Below are 12120 nucleotides of genomic sequence, written 5' to 3' on the forward strand. Positions count from 1 at the left end.
CTATTCTTTCTTGGAGGTACTTCCTGTAACTGCTTAGTAGCCATCATGAGTTAGATTATAGTTATTGCTTTTTTCTTGAGTTTATTCCACGTGCAGTTTACTTTCAATTTTCCACAGCCTGTACATCATCATCCTGAAGAAACATTTCTTTTAATCCTGACCTGGTCATATTTCAAATCAAGCACAGGTCCATTTGTTTGTTTGCTAATTTGGATATCTTGCAGAATTTATGTTCTCGAAAATTGAGTTGTTTAACAAGAAGAGAAGCAAATATTAGTTCTCAAAGGCTCTTTGTGATCCTATTTTTCCTCGTATTTGTGAGTTCTTGGTATATCATTCTTTATTTGGGGGCATTTTACATTTGATTTTGCTTATCAACCATAAATTTAGAACTAGTCATATAATCACAGTTGGAACTTATTTTCTTGGTTTTTTGTTTGTGATATTAAATCTTTATGTTTATTTATAATTGGAATTATATCTAGAGGCCATTGACTATTCTTTGAGTTTTGTCTCTATTGGCATTTCATATCTGGAAAAACACTGCTGAAAATGTAAAGATACTTTCGTGGGATGGAGACCACCAAAGAGGTGAAATATCCAGTATGGCATGCTGAAAATGCAGGGGCTTGCTCTTGCTCCAAAGTTGTGCACTATGCTGCAATTTGCCAAAGGGCATATCTCATCCTTCCATGTCCACCTTTTAGTTTTATTTTATTTTTCTTTTCAGATTCTTTTTTTCATATTTGACTCATCCACTATCAGGAGCCGGAAAGTATGTTATTTATTTTCTTTTCATTTTATCTTTTACTTTTTCTGCATTTGCTCATTGACAGGGTTTTAGTGATCAATTGGACCAGTTATTTCTGCCTAATCAACCTAATTAATATAAATCTTGTGGAACTCTTATAAGTTGTTTGGTTAATTAAATCATCCTTCTTTGATATATGTTTAGGATGAAAATGGGAAAAGGGATTGAAAAGAAGAGGGGGGAGGAAGGGATTGAAATGACTCTCAAAAAAGAAAACAAATGAAATGAAATGTGCCTCGCTTAGAGCACTAACATTGGATCGTGTATATTTCAATCTAAAATAGCTAATCAAAACTCACTTTATCTAATTTAGCTAATGGGTTTTAAAAGACACACTCCATCCGATTATCTATTCTTAACTCTATACTCTTTTTTTACTCTTATTTTATTCTTTTTATCTCTTTTCTACTTTTTGTCATTTTACTTTTTTCACTTTTTGTATGTAGAAAACAATAAAATAATGGATAGATTGGTGAATAGTGCAACTTCACATGTAGAGTTGCACTATTCACAAATCTACCAAAACTCTATTTTAGATTTATGATAGATAATCCAATGGAGGGATGTTTTTGTGAGTTTGTTATCTATTATAGATTTAGAGGGACTTTTACATGATCCAATGTGAGTGCTCTAAGTATCTTTTTCTAAATAAAAATTCTTTCATCCGATTCTTGTTATATTGTTGTCTTATGCCGGCTGGTGTATATGAGATAAACCAGCCATATTCCTTTGGACAACAGGGATATGAATTTGGTGTGCCACATTCTTTGAGCTGTGGTGTAGGGAGGCATTGGCTTGTTGGTAGGTGAGCATAAGTTTGATTTAATGCAATTGATTATCTGTTGAAAAGCTTCATTAAAATTGAGCTTTCCAGTACCATTTGAGAAAGTTGATGTCAAACTTACTTTCATTTCTGTAGCAACGAAGTAGTTAATGACATCTTAACCAGGTAAATTTAGAGTTGAATAGACTAGTATTCTAGGGTTTTCCTCCTTACAAGGATGCAGCATACTTATGTCTGCCAAATCATAGCAATAGACAACTATGCTCAACCTCTACCTACGGGTAGATTCACAAGCCATCAATCAGGTGCTTGACAATGATCAGATTCTAGACATTGTAGTCTGTAGTTCATCTATCTGTTCCTTGTCGCAGCATCTCTTTGCAAATAGCCTTTCTGATAGTTAATGTTGAATTGCTGGGTGATTACAGTTGTTTTTTTTTTTTTTTTTTTGAAGTCCATCTGTATGTTGTCCTCATGGTTATTGCAGCTGTTATTTTATATATGATGTCTCCCTTGCTTTTGAAGGCGTCCTGCATTAGTCTTCCAAGGTTAAATGTTCTCTTCTCTCCCTAAGACTGCACAAATGCCTGAAAATCCACCCAACAAAGCGACCTGACCAAAAACTGATCGGAGTCGGTTGGTTTACAGTGCTGGTCAGTCGGGTCGGATAGAAAATTTGACAAACCACGGGTCGATAGGGATTGGTTTTGGTGTCGGAAGAACAACCCATACCAACCCATTCGACGGTGGTTTATATAAATACTTTGCTTCTAAGGTTCAGATTTTGAAAACCTTATCCACCTCCTTGTCTTGGAGAACCTCTCCCACCCTTCCTATGCTTCCTCCCCATCCCCCCCCATCCCCCCCCCCCCCCCCCCCCCCCCCTCTCTCTCTCTCTCTCCAAACCCAAACTTTTGCTTACATCCTTTTTTCGCCTTAGGCACCATCGACTTTGGTGGTGGCAAGTTAAGCCATTTGTAACATTTATAAACCAAGTCGAGATTACTGAAGCATGAATTCTTTGTTGTAAGGCCTAGGTTCTCTCTAAGAACCTACATCCAAACAAACCCGTTACATGCTTTTTCACACAAGGCCGTAATAAATTGGTATTAGAGACAGTAATGGCCAACACTCGAGTTCAACGATAGGTCTTGTGCGTGTGTATGAATTGCACACTTGGACCTCCGAAAGACCGGTTACGCCGAATCTAGAAGGAGTTGCCTCCCCTGCATCACCATCCCACATGACGGCTACCACCGGTTCCGTTGAGCTGTAGATTGACTCAACGACAACCTCTGCTTGGACTCTTTTTGAGCAAAGTGCAATGGACCACTGATGCTAAAAGTTCTTGTACAACGTATGAAGCAAACATGTTGAACTCCTGAGGATGTGGCAATAATTTTTTTATTTTTTTGGGAAAAAGGATGTGGCAATAATTAAATAAAGACATTGGTTAGACCAAAGCTGGGAGCATGATAGTAATTGGGCATTAACGACTTGAAGAGGGTGGAAGCTGATAGTGGTAGTCACGTGATACATGACAACTATTTTACTGTTTTCAACGTCACGACTGAGAAGAGGTCCCTGTAAAATCTGTGATGCATAAGTTGTGCTGCATTTTGTCCCCCTACGCAAGCATCTTCCAAACTACACGAAAAAAAACAATTTTTTTTTTAAAAAAAAAAATTAAAGAAATTTCTTATGATCGAAAATTAGAAGCTGAATAAAAAAAGACAGAATTATGTCTATGAAATAAAGTCATAAGGGTTACATTTTCCTCTTATTCTCTTAATAATGTTACATTACAAAAACCTCTTATTTGTAGGAGAACTGTAATAGATAAGTATGATAATCAAATTAATCAAATTTGATGGAAAATTTGATTGATTACAAACAAATCTCTGAAATCACAGCTCATAATATAATCTAACAAGATAAGCAGCATAAGATTGATCTTCATCATAAACTATATTTTTAGAGAAATGACTGATTTCCATTTTTGGTCCTTCCACCTTTTTAAAATTATTATTGAATTACAATGCTTCTTTTTTTCAAAAATTGATATATAAAATTGTGCATCTCTTAATTAATTAACAGATTGGCGATGGGAACATCTTCCATAAGAGACTTGAGTATTTTTAGCAAACTAATTCCTAATTAAAAAAAAAAAATGCTCTTTATTTTCTTCAAGAGGGACGCTGATCAGCACAGCCATGAATAATTACTATATATGCATGCATGTGATTGTTGCTTGTATGCAGCGTTTAACTAATTCATGCTTTTCCCATGCCTGATGCCTTGATTAATTAATAAGACCAATTTATAAGGGCTTGCTTTTTGACTAATGATTTTCCCATGCCTTGTCAAACTAATTGTGACACCCAATGAAATTTTAAGCCACAGATCGATCAATTAATTACACAATAATGGTTGAATTTTACAAAGCATAATTAACATTTGATGATGCAGTGTATGTTGTGTAAACTCGATTAAACTTAATTAGCCTAGCCTACTACGCCTTAATAATCTCCTCAGAAACAAAACCATTTCCAACGTTAACTTGGTATATCCGACCGCTCTCGATCTGTGTTGTTGTCTCTCTTCCACTTAATTAAAGATGACACGAGATTTGTCAAGTTTGGATCATCTTTGTGCTTGCCCCAGGCTGCTTCGAATTGCACCCCTTTGCATCTTCGGATTACGTACAGGAAAAAGTATCACCAGAACAAGTCAAAGATCAAGGAAGAAAATAACAGAATCCTTACTGCTGGAGTAAGAGCAATATCTGAAGAATATATGCGTACGTGTTCTGATTTCTTCGCGAGCCTTTTTCAATGCTGCCTCTTTATACAAGATAGAGCGAGTTCATCGCGAGCCTTTTTCAATGCTGCCTTTTTCCTCATACTGTGATGTTGTACACTAATATTCAGATTGCAAGCAAGACACATTCTTTTGGATGATGAACCTAGTAGTTTACCTTCCAATATATATATATATATGGTGTACAGTGTTCCTAGCTTATCCACGTTAACCTTAAAATATATAGTCTGGATCCGTTCCAAAACCTGCAAACAATTAAAGAATCGAGAAATAGTTCTTCTCTTACTATCTCCAACATCAGCTCCAGAAAATTAAGCTAGCTAGGTTTGCCCTAGACTGATTGTCAATGAGAAAAGCACAAAAGAGGGTAATGAACACTTAATTACATGTTCATTATGTTAGGAATGAAATGCCTGGACTTTTACTGGTTGAGTCAATAAGAACCTAAGAAGGAACTTTGGACTAACAAGGATCTCTTGAAGATTATTTCTTGAAAAGTATTTATCTTATCAAAGACAAGTAAGTACTGATGCCATGCATAGACAATACAAGATGCAAAAGGCCAAATGACGACTGCACATCGAGAAAACAGACAAAATAGCTTTTGCAAGGTAGTTCATCACTCTTCCATAGCAAAGTCCAGTATTTTGTTCTTGAATACGTACGATGCTATTCCTGCCTACATACAGTTAGACTGAGCATGAAACAAGGACCCAAAGAAGATCTGTCGTCATAATTTATAATTGAATTGTAGACATTGAAAAAAGTACGTAACCTATGTAACATATTATTTAAAGTAACAAATAATACACATACTTATATTTGTATAGCATATTTTTATTAATATACATATATACTAATATATATGAACAAGCCTAACGAGTTGAACTGAACTTATATGAGCTATGTTCATGAGCGTTAATTGAATCGAGTCTAGTTTATGAGTATGTCTCATTAATTGAGCATAATTTTGTGTCAACGAACGACTCATTTATTAAATGAGCAAAATTTGAGTCAAATATATTCGAATCTAAGCCTGTTTGCAATTGGCTCTATTCGTTTAAAGCCTTACTTGCAAATAATGATCAAGGTTTATGGTCTTGGTGGACAGTTTCAGTTAAGGGTGGGCATTGATCGACCCAATTGGTTTGGAAATCAACCCGTTTCAACTTTGAACTCGTCAGAAGTCTAAAATAGAAATTAATTTATGTGCTAACCCGTCCCTAGGAGGGTTTTCAAGTCAAACCGATGACATACAAGAGTAGAAAGTTGGTGATTAGACTTTGTGTAGTTCTTTTCATCAATCGGAGATATCTATTGGTCGATGCTCTCAAATTCTATGTAGTTCTTCTTCACTATGGCTGATACGGACAAATCGCAACATGGATGCAACACTAGCACCACAAAAACTTGTAAACAAGTTCAATCAAATCTAAGATTATGTTGAAATACATACTGTTAGAATTGTCACTATAGAAACACACAAGCAAGTTATACGACATTAGAGGTGGTAATTTGTGCTCACCTATTGAGTTCAGATCGTATCAAGGTATAGATATGAGACTATATAAGACCCGAGGTTTTAGTAATTTTCATGGGTCTTGAATTTCGTTAGAAATCCTAGGGGATTTTATTGAGGATTAAAACCTAATCATTAGATACAGTGTGAATGCATATGAGGTAATAATTGGGGTGTTAGGTAATAATTGCCACTTTGCTTCCATGAATTTCAATCTTTTTTCAAATAAGGGTCTTATATAATGGTGGTGTTTGATTTACACTACAATTTGAACACCCACAAAGAGAGGAGTTTCGGGGCTGGCCTATCGATCCCGAGTAGGTGAGTCTTACACCCTAGATTGTATTAATTGGTGCAATTCGAACGCTCACAAAGAAGAGAGTTTCAAGGCTTACCCACCTCAGGCATATGAGTCTTACACCCTAGATTGCTCGATGCAAGTGGATCTTGCAATCTCCTCGCTACAGGGGTGGAGCCCGTCTTCTGACTTTGGGGGGGTAGGATTGAAAAAATAAAATTGGAGGGGTAAATCTGAAAAAATAAAAAAATTTAGAGGTAAAATTTTATTTTATTTTTTCTTGAGAAAACCTTGTCCAACTTTGTGAAACCCAAATGGTATATGAGTTATAATTCAACAAATCTTTCTCCGTGGGCCCCACTCTATTTATTGGCTTTCTTATAATTTACATCATTTTAGTTGAGTCTCCTAATAAAAGAGAAAATGTATTTTTTTTTTTATTGGTATTAATTGTTGTGTTCTTGGGCCTCTAACTATTTATTTTTCTACTGAAGTTAAAAAGTCTTCAAAGAAAAAAATCAAGAGATCATGCTTCTTTTTCTTTTCTCTCTCTTCTTTTTTTTTTTTTTTTTTCAAACAAATCTATCTTTAATTTAGGGCCTTATTCCATTGGGAAAAAACTGTTTCAGCTTATGATTAGGCTTTTTTTAAAAAAAACAAGCTTGTCTTTGGGGCTTTATTTCATTAGAAAAAATTCGTTTCAGATTATGATTAGACTTTTTTCATTTTTTATTTTTAAAATAAACTTGTCTTTAGGACCTTATTTCACTGAAAAAAACCTTTTCAGATTAATTATGATTAGGCTTCTTTTTTTTTTTTTTTATCAAACCTATTTTTAGAGGCTTAAGCAACTGCCTAATTTTTCTTATAGTTGAGCCGGCCCTGAGAGCAAGAGTATACCCGATATGTTTTGACAACAACCTACATTGACCCCATATGAGTTTCATGTTGTCAAAATACATTGAGCGTACACCGAGTTAACGTACGAATAACATATCTTTTATATATATATATATATATATATATATTGTACTGGATCTGGATGGAATATTGTTTTCAGTCAAAGAATTGGGTGCGTGGTGGTGCATATATGTCTGCAACACAGATTGCCATGTCCAACAAAATCAGCTTCGAGTTGATTGAGCATATAGCCATATATATATATAACCTGACCCAAAGAAGATCTGTCGTCATAATTTATAATTGAATTGTAGACATTGAAAAAAGTACGTAACCTATGTAACATATTATTTAAAGTAACAAATAATACACATACTTATATTTGTATAGCATATTTTTATTAATATACATATATACTAATATATATGAACAAGCCTAACGAGTTGAACTGAACTTATATGAGCTATGTTCATGAGCGTTAATTGAATCGAGTCTAGTTTATGAGTATGTTTCATTAATTGAGCATAATTTTGTGTCAACGAACGACTCATTTATTAAATGAACAAAATTTGAGTTAAATATATTCGAATCTAAGCCTGTTTGCAATTGGCTCTATTCGTTTAAAGCCTTACTTGCAAATAATGATCAAGGTTTATGGTCTTGGTGGACAGTTTCAGTTAAGGGTGGGCATTGACCCAATTGGTTTGGAAATCAACCCGTTTCAACTTTGAACTCTTCAGAAGTCTAAAATAGAAATTAATTTATGTGCTAACCCGTCCCTAGGAGGGTTTTCAAGTCAAACCGATGACATACAAGAGTAGAAAGTTGGTGATTAGACTTTGTGTAGTTCTTTTCATCAATCGGAGATATCTATTGGTCGATGCTCTCAAATTCTATGTAGTTCTTCTTCACTATGGCTGATATGGACAAATCGCAACATGGATGCAACACTAGCACCACAAAAACTTGTAAACAAGTTCAATCAAATCTAAGATTATGTTGATCGAAAATACATACTGTTAGAATTGTCACTATAGAAACACACAAGCAAGTTATACGACATTAGAGGTGGTAATTTGTGCTCACCTATTGAGTTCAGATCGTATCAAGGCATAGAAATGAGACTATATAAGACCCGAGGTTTTAGTAATTTTCAAGGGTCTTGAATTTCGTTAGAAATCCTAGGGGATTTTATTGAGGATTAAAACCTAATCATTAGATTCGGTGTGAATGCATATGAGGTTTGGATTCAAAACACGAGGTACTTAGTTTAGGAGAATAAGCCGATAGAGCAAGTATAAACTCACTAACCTATCACTTAAAATGTTTTGCATATTGCATTATATTATGAACATGTCTTATTGTGATACTGAGCCCTGAAATTCTGAAATATGTTCATATATATACGCTATATTTTACAATTGTGTTTTACATTATTAAAAAGAAAATGAATTTCATGTAAAAAGATTTGAAGAAAAAGAATTTCATAGAAAAGAGTTTTCAAAGAAAGTATGTTTTATGAAATGGTAGAAAGACTATAGTTAAAGGATTTTTGAAAATATTGGTTGGAATTTCTGAAAAATGAGAATGTTATGTAATGATTAAATGAGTTGCCTTAGATCGAGCGAGATTGTACACTTGATGCCTTAATTCAAGTGGGGTGTACACTTGAAGCCTTAGTTTGAGTGGGGTTGTACAGCTCTAGCATGGTTGAAGCCTTGTTTCCTTAGTTCTAGTAGGGTTGAAGCCTTTGTTGGATTAAGGATTGTTTGCTTAATGTGTTAGTGTGTCTATCTATAGATAATATGTATCTCTTGGTATTTGAATTGATATTTTACATTACAACATGCTACAAACTTTTTTACTCACTTCATATTATGAGGTATAATGGATATATGTAGTGAAGAAAATGCAAAGTGAAAAACAACTATTTTAACCCCAACCAATGCGGGATAAACAATTACAGCAGTTTATAATATCAAATAAAAAAAATGTAATTAACCAAACGTCAAACCTCAAAAGATAAAAATATCAATTACATCAACAACACAGTTGACAACTAAAAGGAAAAAACCTTTCTAGGGTAGCTAAACCTAAGAATCCACTACAAAAAATAATTAAATGGACAAAGACACTTACAACCCTGTAATGCTAAGACTTCTTGGGCAGATAGCTCCTCACTCACCTTCCTCAGTAGGCTTTAGCTCTTCACCTGCTAAATATCTTGTAGACTCCTTACCAACCCATCGGTAGACTTCGTTGATGACAAACAAACGTGCAATAGCATTGTGGTTTGATCTCAAACTCCAAGAACTTCAACACATGAAATGACTTCTTTGTTGACACCTCAAGTTCCTAGTATCAACACAGTCAAGGACTCGATACACAACAAAACTCTCTCAACTCCTCTTAAATGTTCTTGAAAGTTTTACTTCTGAGATATTTAAAAGAATGAGCATAAAGGCTTTGAAATACGCTTGAAAAATTGTTTCTGCATCATGGCATCCGAACATGTAAAAAGCATGTTCGAACATGATTAGAGTTTAACGCCTAATTAGCCTTTCATGTTCGAACAACAACCCATATGTTAGGGAACATGCACTCTTGGGTCTGGCTCATGTTTGGACATGTGACCTCCATGTCCAGATATCACTGACAGTGATGCTTACTGACCTCTCTGCAAGCATGTCTTGGAAGCTTAGTGAGCATGTAATCTCTGCCTTAGCTATAGTCTAGACATCAGTCATCAAAGCTGGCTATGTTCGGACATCACAGTTGGCATCACTCCTTGGGGTCCCTCATGCCCAAACATCAGTTGCAGGTGTTAGAAAACAAAGGGAAGACAGAAAACAAAAAAGAACTCAGGTAAACTCAAGAGCTACATCTTTACTGATTCTCGATACATTCTTCAGTTACAAGAGGAATAATATATAGAGATGTAAAGGGAATAATATCTCATAAAACATGGAATGAAATATGCTGGAAATCAGGAGATATTGGAGAGTAAAATAAGGAGAAGATTTTGCAGAAATAAAGGGGAGAGAAGCTGCCGTGAGAGAGAGCATCAATCTTGGAGGATTTGTGCCTTGATTTAAGGATCCTTTTGCATGTCTGATTTATCCTCTTAATACGCCATCGCACTTCCATTAGTTTGTCTTCTTCTTTGGATCATCGTTATTTATTTTTTTATTTTTGGCTTGAGTCTTCAAATTGTACCTCAAAAGCCAAAATTAAAGCTAGCTATGGGCCAAGAAAAGAGTCTACAAAGGGCTTTAGATGAGCTTGTGTCTTAAACATTGCCTCAAGCGAGAAAATGGGCCAACAACGGGCCGAGAGAAGAGTTGCTAATGGCTATTTAAAATAGACTTAAGTTTTGGACATTACCTCAAGCAAGAAATTTAGGCCAACAATGGACCATGAGAAAGAGCCATCAAAGGGCTTTAGATGGGCTTGGGTCTTAAACATTACCTCAAGCAAGAAAATGGGCCAACAACGGGCCAAGAGAAGAGCTGTAAATGGCTATTTAAAATAGGATTGGGTTTTGGACATTACTTTAAGTAAGAAATTTGGGCCAATAATAGACCAAGAGAAAGAGCCATCAAATGGCTAAAATGGACTTGAGTTTTGGACATTACCTCAAGCACGAAATGTGGGCCAACAAATGGGCCAATAGAAAAAAAGGAAAGGTGTATTGGCAACCCGATTGTAGTCTGGAACAAAGCTTACTGCAACCTTGAGAGAGGTAGTGGTGCATCTAAGCAGTGGAGGCTGGGTGATTTCCAATGAGGAAATTCGAGCACCCAAATGCAAGACTTTGTGAGGTAGGAGAGAAAACGATGCGATTGACAAATGCAAAGAAATTTGGGAACGGCTGGAGCGGTACGTTCTGGGTGGCGGTGGCGGCGCGGCTCCGTATGGTAGCGGCAAAGGGCTGTCGGCTGACAGTTGTGGCAAGATTTGGATTCTTGATCTGTATTTTTTTTTTTTTGAGCTGTGCAACGACATCGTTGGGGATGCACAACAAGACGATGTGATGAAGAGCTTGAAATATATGGTGGAGTTTGGTGAAACAGGACAAGAAAGGAGTTTCATTGGACAAAGGCAAAAAGCAGAGCATTTGATTTGAAAGGAAGGGTGGTTGCCGGGTGATGATGAGAAGGGGACAAAGCAGGAGAACAGGCTGGACGCGTGGGTGTGGCTAAGGTATTTGGCAAAATGACACACAGAAGAGTTTCTAAGTGATGGAGAGGAAGGTAAATGGACAGCTTGCTGGGTATGTGCAGTGATGGTGGAGTCTGAGTAATGTTGTGGTTTTAGGAGCAAGGCATCTCGTTGAGTCTGAGTAATGTTGTGGTGGAGTTTGAAGTTTTTGGCTAGTTTTGGTGTTTTAGTGTTTTGCAGGTCATTGAGAGAGAAATTGAGGTTTTGAAGCAAAAAGGCTAAAAATTCGAATTTTCAAGAAATGGGCTCGAGCACAGCTCAGTTGAGCTCGAGTGCACGTGCCCACAACAACGCCTTTCACCCGAATGGGCTCGAGCGCATGCGCCCACAACAACCTTTAGCAACCTTTCACCTGAGTGGACTTGAGCACATCCTTGTTGAGCTCAAGCGCACGCGCCCACAACAGCCTTCAGCAACCTTTTCACTCGAGTGGGCTCGAGCGCATCCCTGTTGAGCTCGAGCGCACGCGCCCACAACAGCCTTTAGCAACCTTTCACCCGTGTGGGCTCGAGCGCATCCTTGTTGAGCTCAAAGCAGACGCGCCCACAGCAGCCATCAGCGCCTTGACGAATGCCCGAGTACACTCGAGCACACCTAAAGTGCGATCGAGCGCACTTATGCTGACCTGGATATGCAGAAGCCCTAGCTAGCTCTGTAAATACCCCTCTTTCTCATTTCTTTCAAGGGATGCCACTTGGTGAGCGCCTTAGGCGTCGTTTTCAGTAGATTTTAGGGTTCTTGGGTATTTTCATCTAGAACTTCCATAT

Source organism: Alnus glutinosa, chromosome 11 (assembly GCF_958979055.1).
Source record: "Alnus glutinosa chromosome 11, dhAlnGlut1.1, whole genome shotgun sequence".
NCBI classification, from domain to species: domain Eukaryota; kingdom Viridiplantae; phylum Streptophyta; class Magnoliopsida; order Fagales; family Betulaceae; genus Alnus; species Alnus glutinosa.